We start from the raw sequence: 15,152 nt of genomic DNA, 5'->3' as shown, positions 1-15,152 counted from the left end.
GCTGTGACAGCTAATTGGGCTGCAGAAGCACACAGCTGCTGCAGCAATTTCCCTTGGCACCCCCTAGCAGCAGCAAGGCCCACAGTACCTGGCTCAGCCATCTGTGGTGAGGAAGAAGCTCTCAGAGCTGGCTGCAACAGGTCCCTACCCAGTGGGGCTGAAACAGGGCTGGAAAGAGAGTCTCCCTCTGTCTTCCAGGAAGCCAAGTCCATGCTTCTGGGCTAAGTTGCCTGGCCCGTTGGCAGTGGTACGCAGGGAGGTGCCTCAGGGCTAAGATGCTAGTAAGGGAAGATGGAGCATCTGGGGCTCCTGAGAGTGCTTGAACTCTGGGCTACAGGAGGGCTGGGGAGGTTTCCTGCACCTGCTCTTTCTTTGGCAGACAGCCCTGTCCAACCCTTACCCCTCTGGCTCGCCTCCCACTGCTGGCAAATCTTTCAAACTGCTGCCTCTGTGTTGGGTCTCTGCAAGACCAGAGGAGTCTACCTGTCCTCCAAGGGCAGCTGTTGTCTCAGCCTCCCAGAGTGTTCCAACTGTCCCTGGTGTCCTGTCCCACTAATCACCAGAACCCAGTGCAATATGTGGACTCATGTTCCTGGAGCAGATCTCCAAGGCCAGTTGTGTAGAGTTCCTGGGCACCTATCCCCACCTGGCTCCATTCCTCTTCCTCCCACCTGTGGGCTGGGTTGGAAGGAGGCCCTGGGTCTTTCTCAGTCATGGCTCTGCCTCTTTACCCTTTTTTGTGTGGTCTTCTCTTCCTCCCCAGGTGTAGATGGTGTGTTTTGCAGTCTTCAGGTCATTTTCAGGTTTAGTTGTATTGCTGTAGTGGCTTTCTTTGTATGTGTGTGGGAGGAGGTTTCCATCTTGACTTGCTACTCCGCCATCCTGAGCCCCTAAGGGACTTCATCTCCCTATCAGGGAATGACTGTGGACAGAAGGCAGCTGAATGTTAATTGCTTCCAGTGGAAGAAAGAAGAGCTAGAAAGAGGTAGCCCTTTTTATTCTTTTTCTTAATTTTAATACCACAGGCATAGAGTGCCTGATATGGATGGCATAATGTTAAAGGAAAAGCAAAAGTAAAGGATGGGGGATCAACACAACTTCTACTTTGCTCCAATCAAAAGAATGGTATTCTGACCAGAAAAGATGGGTAAGAGAAAAGCAAAGCTCTTGATAGGGTGATGATGCTTAGAGAATACTGTACAAGCTCACTAAGTTTAAACGTCTTGGCCCAGAGGGATTATAGGTAAGAATGAAAGATCTTACAGATGAGATAGCTCAATTGTTGCCATTATTTTCATTGGACTATGGACAACAGAAGTGCTAGAAATCTAGTCTTGCTGGTTTTCATAATGAATTAAGTGCTAATTCCCTCAATCTTACAAGAGAGCTTTGCAACCAGTGCAGACAAAAATCCAAGACTGGCTTTTAAAGTGGATGGTTTGACATTTTTTAGGAAGAGAAAAGGTGACCAGTAGGAGATGACATGGGTTCACCATTCAAGTTGATATCGGTTTGTTAGTATCCTCTATTTGTGTATGTGTATATATGCTAATAACATTTCATAGTTTGCATCTCTCCATAAATTATATCTTCAGATTGAAAAACAATATTTGAAGGGATAGGATTGACACTAATAATGTGGAGAGTTAGTAATTCTTTTCCAACAACTATTTGGCATTTTAATTTAGAACAAGGTTTAGAAAAATATTTTATTTCATTGTGTAACTGCATTCCCTTGTTAACTTGATTTATTAGATCTGTTCCACTTACATAAGAACATGAATATTTTAGAATAAATGCAAATTTAATAAATGAACAAACTTATTAAGATATAATTACTTTTTTAAGTTCTATGTTTCAAAAGTCATAATGAGAATGTGGATTACAAAGTATATGGTGCCTTCAGGAAGTTTGGCTTATCTTTCTGTAATTTTATTTGGTTTAAAGCTAACCATGAATTAATATGGAACACAAGTCTCATAACTGGAGTCATTTCATACTGATAAAGCCAGGTTTTACTAAAAACAAGTGTAGTAAATATTATAGTTTAAGATGGGGAAATAGGGAAGAAAAGCATCCCAAGTAGAAGGAATTTCTGATTGTTTCATGTTTCCCCATGTGTAAACAATTATATATTTTACTTATGAAGATAAATTATTGATGTAAGTGTGGATAGTATGGATGTAAATGGAAATAATACAAAAATGTGCGTGGAAGTGATAAAAGTCAGTTTTAGGATAGTGATGATCTGTGGGGATAGGAGAGGGCACCGCTTAGGGCTTTAGTTGTATCTTTAACATCTTACTTTTAAGAAGAGTAAGAAAGTAGATTTCTCTTGTTATTTTCTGTATGTTTGAAATATTTCATTAGTTGAAAATTTGAAACCAAAAAAGAAAAAAAGCAGCTAATTTCTCTGCTTTTCTAAAGGATCCAAGGGTTTACCTTGTGTTGGTTGAAAACATGGTGAAATAAGGCTTAAAGGGTGCTGAAGATTATATTAATAATAATAGTTAAAGGTCATTAAGCATATACAGTGTTCTAGGCACTATGTGATGTGCTTTAAGTATGCTGTCTACTGCTTTGATGATAACTGTATGAAGAAGGTATTTCCTTCATTCCCATTTAGCAGACGGCAAGGTGAGCTATACTTCTAATCCATTACTGGTGATAAAATACGCTAAGTGAAAACTCAGCCTTCCAAAAGTCAAGTTTAATATCCCAAAGATCATTTCTCATCTAATAGCTTTCTTTTTTCTAAGAGTTATCTCTACATTTTAATATGTTTATTTGGGAAAAATCAGAAAATATGGACAGGAATAAAAAGATAAAAATTGCCTATAATTTCACTATCACCCAGAGAAAATTTCTGCTAGCATTTTGATAGGTGCCCTTTCATATGTTTCCCATACATAAATTTGTATGAACTTTTGAATGCTTTGAGAAGGAACTGTGTTGAGAATTTCTCTATTAGTATTGCCTATGGAGCATAATATAGAATAAATTAAGAATTTGGCTTTTATCCCATACATGTCTGCATATTTTTAAAAGCAGAGTTTTAAATTTAAAAAAAGCTTCATTAAAAAATCTATATAACATATATGAAAAATAAATTAGACTACTTTTTTAAAAAGTTCTGGTATTTATTACACTGATGTATAATAGACCAATTGGACAATTGCTACATTATATTTGCTATATGTAATACAAATTACAGAATCAATAATGTGTATATTACCTGTTGTGGCTACTTTATTTGAAAGGATAAGTGGATCTTCATTTTAAGAAAGGGGGAAAATGGCTATATAAAATGTAAAACAATTATTTCTAAATTTTAAATTTCTATCATGCAATTGTACTCCAAAATGCTCAATAAAAGGAAAGCAAACATTAGACTGAGAAAAGATACAATTTATATTGTTTTTAAAAGTCTATATAGATATTTTATATTTTCCCAAATATCTTTGCTTAATTCAAAAAATGTAACATGCAGATCATTGTGGCATTTCTCTGCTCTTCATTCCTGGAGAACATTCCCATGAGAAATGAAACATTCATTAACAAGTAATTATTAAGTACCCTTGCGTACCGGGATTAATGCTTCATCAATTACATTAATCTAAAGTAACAGTACAATTTTATATCGACCAAATATTATTTGTGTTACATGTCATGGACAGGAAAACTACAATTTTTTTCCAATTTGTTTATCATGGTAAAATATACAAAACATGAAATTTAGAATCAACTATTTTTAAGTGTGTAATGCAGAGATATTAAATACACTGATATTGTTGTGCAACGTTCACCACCATCCATCTCCAGAACTCTTTTCTTCTTGTAAAGCAGCAACTCTAAACACTTTAAACAATAACCCATTCTTCCTTCTCTCTCAGGTCCCAGCAACCACCATTCTATTTTCTGTCTCTATGATTTGACTACTCGAAGTATCTCATTATAAATGGAATCATACAATATTTCACTTAACATAATGTCCTCAAAAGTTCATCCATATTGTGTCATATGTTGGAATTTCCTTCCTTTTTAAGGCTGAATAATATGCCTCTGTAGTATAAAGCATATTTTGCTTATCCATTCATCTGTTGGACACTTGGGTTGCTTTTATATATTAGCTATTATTAATAATGCTGCTATGAACATGGGCATACAGATCTCCGAGACCCTGCTTTCAATTCTTTTGGTATATAGTCCTCTGGAGCCACAAGTATAAACTCTGCTGGCCATCTGAGCAAGGCAACCTGGAAGTATCTCCCGAATGGCAGTCACAAAAATCAGGACTCAAGATGAGTGAATAACTTCCTTTTTGGGAGATACTAGTAGGCACTATTGCTAGATTATATGATAATTCTATTTTTTCAAAAACATAAAAACTAATAATATTTTAATTTATTAGTCCCTTAAGTTGTATAGAAAACAAGAAGTGGAGTTATACACCATTGTTCAAATAATATAGATTTTTGTAATTGCCCATTTATTAACCTTTACTGAAATCTTTATTTCTTCGTACAGCTTCTAGTATCCTCTCATTTCTTCCTGCAGGACTCATCTTAGTATCTGTTGCAGGCAGTTCTAATGGTCACAAACTCCCTCAGCTTTTGTTTACTTGGGCTTGTCTTAATTTCTCTCACCTTTGAAGGACAGTTTTGACAAATATAGGCTTTTTAGTTTACAATTTTTTTCTTTTAGCACTTTTAGGAATGTATCAGTCCACTGCCTTCTGGCCTCCAATATTTCTGATACAAAATCTGCTGATTATATTATTGAGGCTCCCTGTATATGACGAGTTGTTCTCTTACCACTTTAAAAATTCTTGCATTGGCATTGGCCAGTTTGATTATGATATCTTGGTGTGGGTCTCTTTGAGTTCATCTTGGAGTTCATTGAGCTTCTTGAATGTTCATATTCATACATTTCATGAAATGTGGGGAATTTTTAGCCACTATTTCTTCAAATGTTCTTTCTGCCTTCCCCACTCCCTGTACTTCTAGAACTCCCACAATACATACATTGGTCCATTTGATGGTATCCCTTAGTTCCCCTAGGCTGTTTTCTTCAGTCTTTTCTCTTTCTGTTTCTCAGACTCAGTAATTTCCATTGTCCTATCTTCAAGTTTGTTGATTCTTCTGTCTGCTGAAATCTGCCTTTTAATTCCTCTAGTGAACTTTTCATTTCCATTATTGTACTTTTCAGCTCCCAAATTTCTTTTTTCTTTTAAGATTTCTATCTTTTTTTGGTATTTCACTTTTGTTCATACGTTGTTTTCTTGCCTTTCTCCCCATCTTCCTTTAGTTCTCTGAGCATCTTTATAACAGTTGTTTTAAAGTCTTTGTCTAGAAGATTCACCATCACGTCTTTTTCAGGGACAGTTTTTTTCCCCTTTGAATGGGCCATATTTTCCTGTTTCTTTGTATGTCCTCTGGGGTTTTTTTTTTTGAAAGCTGTACAATGAAATAATATTTTAATGATTAGAGTCAAATAATGCTGCAAGTCTGGAAATCAGATTCTCCCGCTTCCCCAGGGTTTGCTGTTTTTGATTCTAGGTTTGTTTTTTTTTAATTGTAGGCTCTTTCTGTGCCAAGTATGAGCCTGAGGTGTACACTTAGGTCTTTTCTGATCCTGTGTCTTCCCCTGGGCATGAACAGTGACTTATTAATTTCCCCTCTGATGGCTTTTCAATGTTCTAGTATTCAATATCTGGCTCCTAAAAAGGTTTAAAAAAAAATGAAGGGGCCAAAATGGCACTGATTCTTTAAATCCCCTGGAAATCACTTCAGCCAGAGGCAGAGGGTCTTATAACAATGTATGTGGGAGCACAAAAACAATAGCCTTAGCCTCTTTATCTGCATCTCTGTGATCAGAACTAACAATCAGTGGTCAGAGCACAGATCTCTGATATTTGGAGGATAACGTCCTTTTTCTCCATTCTGTTTCCATAAGCTATGTGCAAGTTGCTCCAGAAACATGCATAGCTGCCTGCAATGGGGCTGAGGTCTGGGGGATGGGTAGCTGCTACTGTGCTAAGACCTGAAATTGACCAAAATTAGCAGTTCACCATCCAGCTTTTCTCTGGAAGTTGTTTGCCTTGATTAGACTCCAGAGTTCCAAAATTGCATGGGACAGATTCTGGCAATGCTATTGCTGTCTAGGTGGGAAGACAGATTTCTGGTGTTTCCTGCTCTGCCACCTTCCCAGAATCCTTTTTTGCTGTTTTTATTTTTTAGCTATTAAATATTAACTATGTACCAGGCACTGTGCTAAGCATCAGGGCTCCAGTAGTTTATTGTAATAATTTCTCATTTAGATAAACATACACTTCTATACCTAATTTTGTACTTGTAGCTTCACATTCTTTTTTTAAAAGACAATCCCCTACATTTTGTAGATTTCAGGCTCCACAAAGCTTGAATCTTCCCCTGCTGTGGCATCAAGAAAGTGACATGCTTTAATTCATAATGATTACTAAGTTATCTAATCTTCAGTGTGGCTCCTGTCTGACTTCTGGTTTTGATTTCTGAACACATTATCACCCCCATGCTACTTTACTCTTTGCCAATGGGAAAATGTTACAACAAGATCTGGAAGGTAAGCTCACTGGAACACAAGTGCACCTTTTCTCTGTAATGACAATATATTTCTAAGGTTTCTAGATTTAGCAAAAAAATAATACAGATTCCCAGTTAAATTTTAATTTCATATAAACGTTACATGGGACAAACTTATACTAAAATATTTTGTTATCAAAAATTTGGATTTAAGTGACAACCTATATTTTACCTGGCAACTCTATGAATTTCTCAAAAACAGTACTTCCATCAGAGGGATTAAGATCATCTTTCTATAGAATTAGAACAGTTCTCAGATCAGTGATAGTGGGGTTGAGTACTAACATCAGTGGCTTTTAATCTTTTCTGGAAAATAAAAATCTAATGTAACTTATGAATCGTCTTTCTAGAAAAACACACAAACAGAAATAACTTTGAACAGACTTTCAGAGCCCAAAAGCCCAATTTATAAGCACCCTTTCCAGCCTTACCCCAACTAAGACCCCTTATGTACAGATCCTTGCTTCTATGATGTTTTATGATTTACAAAATACTTTCATCTTCATAACAGTCTTTTAATAAAATGAGACCAGTTTGTAGATGAAGGAACTGAGATGGGTTTAGAAACATTACATACTCAGTAATTATGATTAGAACTCATTCATTTCTTCTAATTTCAACTCATGAGCTATTTTTTTTTTTACCATGCCAGCCTGCCTTATAAGTCCTCCTTCTTAAAATATTCTGAATACTACTGCCTTTTTATATGAAAGTCAGAGTAGAAGAATGAAGAGGGCATTTGAATGAGGAGTCCTGAGTAGTAATCTTAGTTCCTTCACTAAAAAGCTGTATGACTTTGGTCAAGACACTACACCTTTCTGGGCCTTAGCTTACCCATCGGTACAATGAGGGAGCTAAACAATATTCTCTGAGGAGCACTAATATCTAAATCCTAAAGGCCCCCTTCATTGTCCCAATTTTCCTAGTAGGCCATAGTAAAATCTACTTTTGTGACCTAAGATGCACAGATTACTATATACTCATAGGAATTTGAGGTTTAAAGGCTTAGGAGTTAGGGAGATATGAAGTTACTCTAGATGGGATATTCCAGACTACAGCATAAAGAGTTTCATATTTTTCTATCCAAGGTAATAGGAGGTCCAAAGGCACAGAGGATTGGGATGAAACCCCTTGTGTAGACCCCGAGTTTGCAGTGGGAGTCAGACTCCAGGTTTTGCTTTTACCATCACTCTTCAACAGAGCCTGGTTCTGGGGAACCCCTCTCAGACTATTAGCCCTGCTCAACTGTCCTTGGGCACTTTCCATGGGGCAAAGAGCTTAGAATCACTAGTACCTGAAGGCACTTTCCCCACTTCAGGATTTAAAGGGAAGCTCTTTCTTTGAAGCTCAAGGAAAGAAGATTCTAGATTCTACTCCCTAATACCTACAAGAGTGACTAACTAAATTTCTGTTCCAATGGCTGTATCCTCTTTTTCTATTATATTGTTTCACTGGATGCAGATATTCCAAAGCCACACATGCCTGAGGCTAATAAACATCTGATACCTCATGAGAATTCTAACTAATAACCTTAAGTCAAAATAATATGTCAAGAAATATCTTGGCAGCTATCATAGTGGGTTTGCCAATTGGGGAAAGTTTCTAAGAAATGTATACAAACCAAATAGTTATGCCTTACCAGCACGGTGGTGAAATGGGCAGATGCAGGCAAGTCCATTCCAGAGAGAGAAAACAGTAAATAAAAGAAATCAGAGACCCTGGTGTGGGGGGAAGATGTAGCATTTCTTTTTCTCCCCTCCCACCTCCCAAACTTCATCTGCAGAGGAAGTCACAAGTCACCTCCTCTGTGATTCCTTCCCCACTCCATTTCTCTTCCAGGGAAAGATTGAGGCACAAAGTATTCCAGACAAACTAATAATTTGGTGCCTCTTCAAAACCATGTACTTAAAGTATTTATTCAACATTTATTAGGTAGGGTTAGGGAGAAAGCAATATTTTTATTATTATATTTAAAAAAAGAGATTGAGCTATCCCACTTGCTGAAGTAGAGTCAAAGTCCTGGAAAAAAGAAATCTCATTTCTCTGTAATTCTTGTTCTCATTTCTATTTTCTTTTGCAATTTACTGAATCAGACTACTTGGAAGACATACCAGAGAATCTAAAATTTAAGCTTTGTTCAACAGTTTAAAATTCATCCCAGCAAAACAGCTTGGTGCTATGCATGATTTGATTTCAAAATTTTAGTTGACTTAATCTGCAGCTGCTCATGGCAAAACGAATCACAGACATAGGTCAGCCATAGATAGGAGGTTTTTGTTATTTTTTTGCTAATTACCACATGAAAGCATTGTCTTCTTTGGTGGAAACAAAATGTTTCACTTGGAAGTTAAGGAGTTTTATACAGAAACCTGAGTTAACTAACATATTTCTGGGTTTTGTGGCATCCCATATATGTTGGTGTCTGGGACAGGTACCTGGATTTCTCATTCCTTAATACAGCTGTGTCCCTCAACTAAACAGAACGATGTCCCTCTGGCCTTCCACAGCCCACTGACTTGCCTTGATTTGAGACAATACTAATCACATGATACTGTAATTGTTTTTGCATCTTTGTCCTCTACCAGCCTATGACCTTTCAGAGACCATATCTTCATGATGTCTAATGGGCCCTCAGTAAATGACTTAAATGCTTTGAGCAGCAAGGAAAGATCAGCAGGTACTAGGCCTGCAGGTGGGACATCAATGAAGAATCATGCCTTTTATATGATGGTCAGAAACCCTGAGGAATCTTAAGATGCCACAAATTCAAAAAATTTGGTTATATATTGTCTGTTTTTTGTGCATAGTCTATACCAAACACTCACTATCTCTAATTTGATACAAAGCAGAATTAACTGTAATCCAGATACTGACCTAGGACTTCTGTATATATTTCTTATTAAATTATCATAACAACCCAACAAGGTAGGTGTTATTAGCCTCTATTTTATAGGTTATTTAACTAAATTCAGAAAGGCCAAGTTAGTCCATGATCACTGAGCTAGGAAGAGGTGAAACTGGACTTTGAATCCACCTCTGCCTTTTCCTTCTATCACATCTCCTGTTACCGTCACATATTGCATATCACACTATGGAGCTATAAAGAACAAGGGACACTCAAGCATTACATTAATTAGAATTGTTATATGATGTTCAAGAAATCAGAAATCTCTCCAGCCTCAACCCTGAAACTGAAATACAGTAATGTTAGATATAAAAATGTATCATGATTTACCCCCCCAAGGAATCTCCCTCTCATATGTACATATTGAGCATTAACAATTGATGGGAAGGCTTTCCAAACCATATAACATATTTCTTAATATTTATGATGCCCATGAAACACGCAAACATCTGTTCTGTAGAATGATAGCTATTAAACCATACTTAAGTGCCAAGCACTCTCTCTCATGCAGGCAAGTCAAAGCTCTAAGCAGTTGCCCCTCTGGAGTTATCTAAATAGCAAGGATTCCAAGAAGTTGGGAGGAAGACAATTTTAGACTCAACGTACCTTAAGGAATAATACCACATTTTATTATGGCCAAAGCATATAGTAATTTTAAATAGAATACAGTTATGTTTAAATAGCTGACATTATCTTTTATATTGGAGGTGATTGCAAGGCACCCCCTGAAGCTGAAGTTGAGGTTTCCCCCTGAGAAATAAAATTAGAAAGGACAAAAATTCTTGTGATGGATGAGATCATCATCCAACAGCAGGAAGGACAGATCTAGGAAACCTTTTGTTAAAGTAATGCTGAAGAATTGGGCACACCCAAAATCCAATCAAGGGAACAGGCCTGACTTGAGGTAATTAGTAAGAAAAAAAGTCTTTTACTAAGCCTGTAAAGAGAGTATGTTAATGAAGTAGTCAACTTGGATCTCTGATAGCAGAGTTGAGTCAGTGGTGCCAGTATCTTCACCAGAACTTCTTGACTATTCGACAAAATCTGTTGTGATAAAAGAACTAGCAGTTAACACTATTTAGTTTAGCAAAGTTGAGGATCAGACCTTAAACATGGCAATCACATGCAAACAAGTACTGCCACCCAGCCTTTCCCAGCTGACACTTCAAATTGCAGCAAACACAGTATTAACTTAGCCGCTATCACGACCACCACAATAATAGTAATGGCAATTAACAAATGTTGAGCACTTAACTATCAGGCATACTTCTAAAAGCTCTACCTATGAGTTACCCATTGAGTCTGAACAGCAACCCCATGAGGTAGAAGAAAAAAACCAATGGACACAGAGGTTCTGTAATATGTGCTGAGTCATATGCTCATGACTGGTGAAGGCTAAATTCTAAACTAGGCAGGCTGTTGGCATTCTTAACCACTCCTTAGAGGAAGTAGATGGGGTATGTTAAAAAAAAAAAGGTCCAGCATGGGATCACTTCTAGGCCAAGTCAAATTCATTGCGGTTTCAGCCTCTCCCAGGAGGGGAATTTTAAACCAGTCAGTTTGGAACTTCCTAGTGAGGTGATCTGCATAAGACCCCCGGTCCTTCCGCCTAGGGGAGCATGGCCTTGCTTGAAAAATCCCTAATCTCTTATTTTGCCAATAACTGCTTGTCCCACCCTCCTGTCCATAAAAACCTTCCATTTTATACAACTTTTAGAGCATCCCTCTAACTTGCTAAGGTGGGATGGTGCCTGATTCACGAGTCACTCAATAAAACCAATTAGATCTTCAAATTTACTTGATTGAATTTTGTTTTTTTTTAATATAATAGTATAAATATATTTAAATAAGATGTGCAAGCAGCGGTTCTTTTGTTCTTTTGGTTGCATGATACAAAAACCATTGCAAATAAGATGTTGGGTGAGGCTTACCCTAAGACAAGTAAGGTATTCTTTCATAATATTTTGCCCTTCTCTCTCATTGCATTTACTACTCTGCGTAATAATCGTAGCTCCGTGGCGGGGGGAAGCACAGCGGGAAGTGCGTTCCTGCCCCGGGAAAATAGTGCGACTGAGGTCAGTCAAGGGAAGATAGACTGGGAGGAACCCTTTTATTCCTCCGTTGCAGCCCGGCTCCACCTGTCCTCTCTGGCCTCCGTGCTCGCTCTGCGCCCACAGCACACTCCCCTCTCTCCCTGGTCCCTGCTAACCACAACCCGCTTGGCGCCCCCTGTCCCGCGCAGCATGTCTCAGGGCGCCCACTCCCCTCTCCACCTGCCCCTTCGGCGAGGAGTTCCATGGGTCCCTGGTGGCTGACAGGCGCCAGATCAATCACACAAGGGAGAAGAGGCGAAAACAGCTTGTCTCCACCCCGCAGTAAATTCACCCCACAGTAATTATCCCACCTGACCCCAATAATTTCATGATTTTTCCCTTTTATTTACTATTATAGCCTTGGTCCAAAGAAGAGTGCCTGACAAATGGTAGGTGCCTAAGAAATATTTGTTCAAATAAAAAGTAGGGTTGGGACACTGGGCAGGAATAAGGATATTGATTGGTTACATTAATAATAAAAACAAAACAAAACAAGAAATAAAGTCAGGCAAACTTCATGAGAACCGGAAATTCAGGAACTGAGCTCATTTCCCAACTCTGTACCCTACACATGGTCTTGCCTCTACACTTTTTGCATATATATTCCATTTTCATTTTTCTCAAGTGGGCTTCTTGAGGTAGGACAGGCACATGTGACAAACACCATGATTAATTTTTCCTGCCTATGATGAAAAATGCCAAGATATAAATAGTCTAGTAAGAACAGAAGGGACTCCATCTTAAGGATAAGATTCCATTTTAAAAACCAGGGAGGTAAGAGGTAATAAGATTCCTAACATTTTATGGTAATCAGCCAATAACCAACCCTATCTTAAGGTAGGGCAAGAAATCCTAAATGATATGTCCCCACTGCTTGAGGGTAACCACTATCTTGGAGAAGAACAGGATCAAGAAATTCCTTATGTTAAGTTTATCTTATAGACTATCTAGAGGGCAGACTATGGATGGTGACATAATATCTCTCATTTGAGATAGGCATCATGAGACCACATGTCAAGCCTATGGCCCCTCCCTCCTCCACCCTTTGCCCTATTCTTGAAAGCCTTAAAAGACAGAATCCTAAGCCCTTAAGTGCACCGCTTCTCTGAGATTGCCTGCACTCCCCTTTCTTCAGTTGTGTACTTTGCCTTAAATAAAGACTTTTCACTGCTCAACTTAATGCGTTTTGCCTCTGTGCTCTTCAGGGTAAATGTCTTTGTTACTTCGCTATTTCATTCAATTTTCTAGGCTTAAGCACAAGTTTTCACTCTGTCTCTGTTCTATTCCAGACAAGTAGGGAAAGGCTACTGAGATCTCTAATTTGGGCTTGCAAGTTACCATTGTTTGGGTGACCCAGACCGTTCTACAGCTGTATGATCATGCTCTTTGGTAGCCTGCCCCAAAATTTCTTTCCTTTGCCTTTGAGGAAGTTTTCAGAACATAACCTCACTCTTTCCAGTTCTCTGTGGCTCCTTCAAATCCTGGAGTCATAGGGGCATACTTAGTTCCCAAGCTGTGTAGATGCAAGGAGACACTGGGTGCCAGGTGACTCTGGCTATAGGAGTTGGCAAGGGATTTCCCCTGTGCCGAACAGGAGTTCAATGAGCTTCCCTTTATCTCAGTAGCCCTTCCCTACTTTTCTGAAGTAGAACAGAGAGAAGACTTGTGCTTAAGTCTAAAAAATTGAATGAAATAGAGAAGTAACAAAGACATTTACCACTGGACAAAACACAGTAAGCTGAGCGGTGAGAAGTTTTATTTAAGGCAAAAAGTACACACTCAAAGAAAGGGAAATGTGGGCAGCCTCGGAGAGCAGGCACACTTAGAGACTTAGAATTCTATATTTTAAGGCTTTCAAGAATGGGGGAAAAGGGGGAGAGGAGTGCGTAGGCTTGACACATGGTCTTGTGATGTCTCTCTCCAGTGGGAGATATTATGACACCATCCACAGTCAGTCCTCTAGATATTCTGTAAGAGAAATTTAACATAAGAAATTTCTTGATCCTGTTCTCCAAGATAGTGGATACCCTCAAGCACTGGAAACATATCAGTTAAGACTTCTTGCCTTGTCTTAAGATAGGTTGTTGGCCGATTACCAAAGAATATGTTAGGAATCTTACTTCCTACCTCTGATTTTTCAAATGGAATCTTAGCCTTAAGATGGGGTCCCCTCTGTTCTTACTGTACTATTTATAGCTTGGCATTTTCATCATAGGCAGGAAAAGTTAATCATGATGCTTGTCACATGTCCCTGCCCTACCTCACTTGCTCTCTGCTGCCTGCACAACTGCTAGCATTCACTGCTGCTTTCACTTTAATGAATTCCTTCCTTACCTATATATACTGGTCTGACCTGTTCAGAATTCTTTCTCAGCCAGTTAAGAACCATCCCCCATCCAAGTTGAGGTTTCCCCTAGTGTGCAGGGAAAGGCCTCCCCAGAAGCAGCTGCCAAACAACATTCCCTTGCTTACTTGTGGTTTCTGCTCCCTCGTAATTTTGGCTTTCATGATACTTTGAACAGACAAACTTAGCTCCAGCTCTAGTTGACCTTCCAGTTTTGGCGCCCACCAAAATTCAGACTTAGTGCCTACTAATTCAGTTTCTCAGGAGAAAGATTCTGATTAGTTCAGCTTAGGTCAACAGTTCTCCATTTGTCCAATAAGCTGTGCTGTAGTGTTATGGGACAGAAAAGGCTGTGTAGGCTTGCCCTTTTGTCAAGGAGGAAGTTTTCACAGAAAGGATTGTGGGTTGGGTGTTGCACTCCAAAACAGATCTCCTACAGATGTCAAATTGATATTTCTCTCATTTTGAAATCTAGACAATGTTTTAAAGCCATCAAGGAATATATTCGAAATTACATAGGCAATTTATAGTCATACATTTACTGTATTTTAAGTGAAAATTTCTATGGACTGCCATTTTCCAGTTGCTTGCATTTTCAATTTTGTTCTTTGATTGCTTAAAACACAGACATCTTTTCTCTTTTGCCATGCATTGAGAATGTTCTATTTTGATATGGTATGTGTTAGTCATAGTGTTTGCATTTTCATTATGATATCAAGAAGTTAATCTGTTCCACTCTTTTTAAGTAGTGTAGTTAAGGGCTTTTGATAGTTTCTTGTGATAATTACATTATGATTTTCACCCTCTTATGTTTTTGACTACATAATTTCTGAAGTGTTGAGAGAATTGCCTAAAATTTTACTGGTAGTTCTTGATTTAATACTAATGCAGAAGGACCCTAGACTGCCCCTAATTTACAAATGAGTTCCAAAAGATCACTTTTAAGTCAATTGTTTGAAACTGAAATACATTCTCCTAATAATCCACAAGAGGCCTTTTTACCTATAATGTATTCACTCAGTTATTCAATCCATTAAGAGCCACTGTTTACCTGGCAGTATGTTAAACAACTGTGTGTACAGCATGAACAAAATAGATATGGTCCCTGTCCCTGGGAAGCCTACAGTGTATGGAAGGAACACAAATAGGCAAACAATTACATTAAGGTTAATGATAATGGCTGACCTTGG

This window comes from Manis javanica, chromosome 4 (assembly GCF_040802235.1).
Source record: "Manis javanica isolate MJ-LG chromosome 4, MJ_LKY, whole genome shotgun sequence".
In the NCBI taxonomy this organism is placed as follows: domain Eukaryota; kingdom Metazoa; phylum Chordata; class Mammalia; order Pholidota; family Manidae; genus Manis; species Manis javanica.
Note: the sequence above shows the minus strand (reverse complement) of the source record.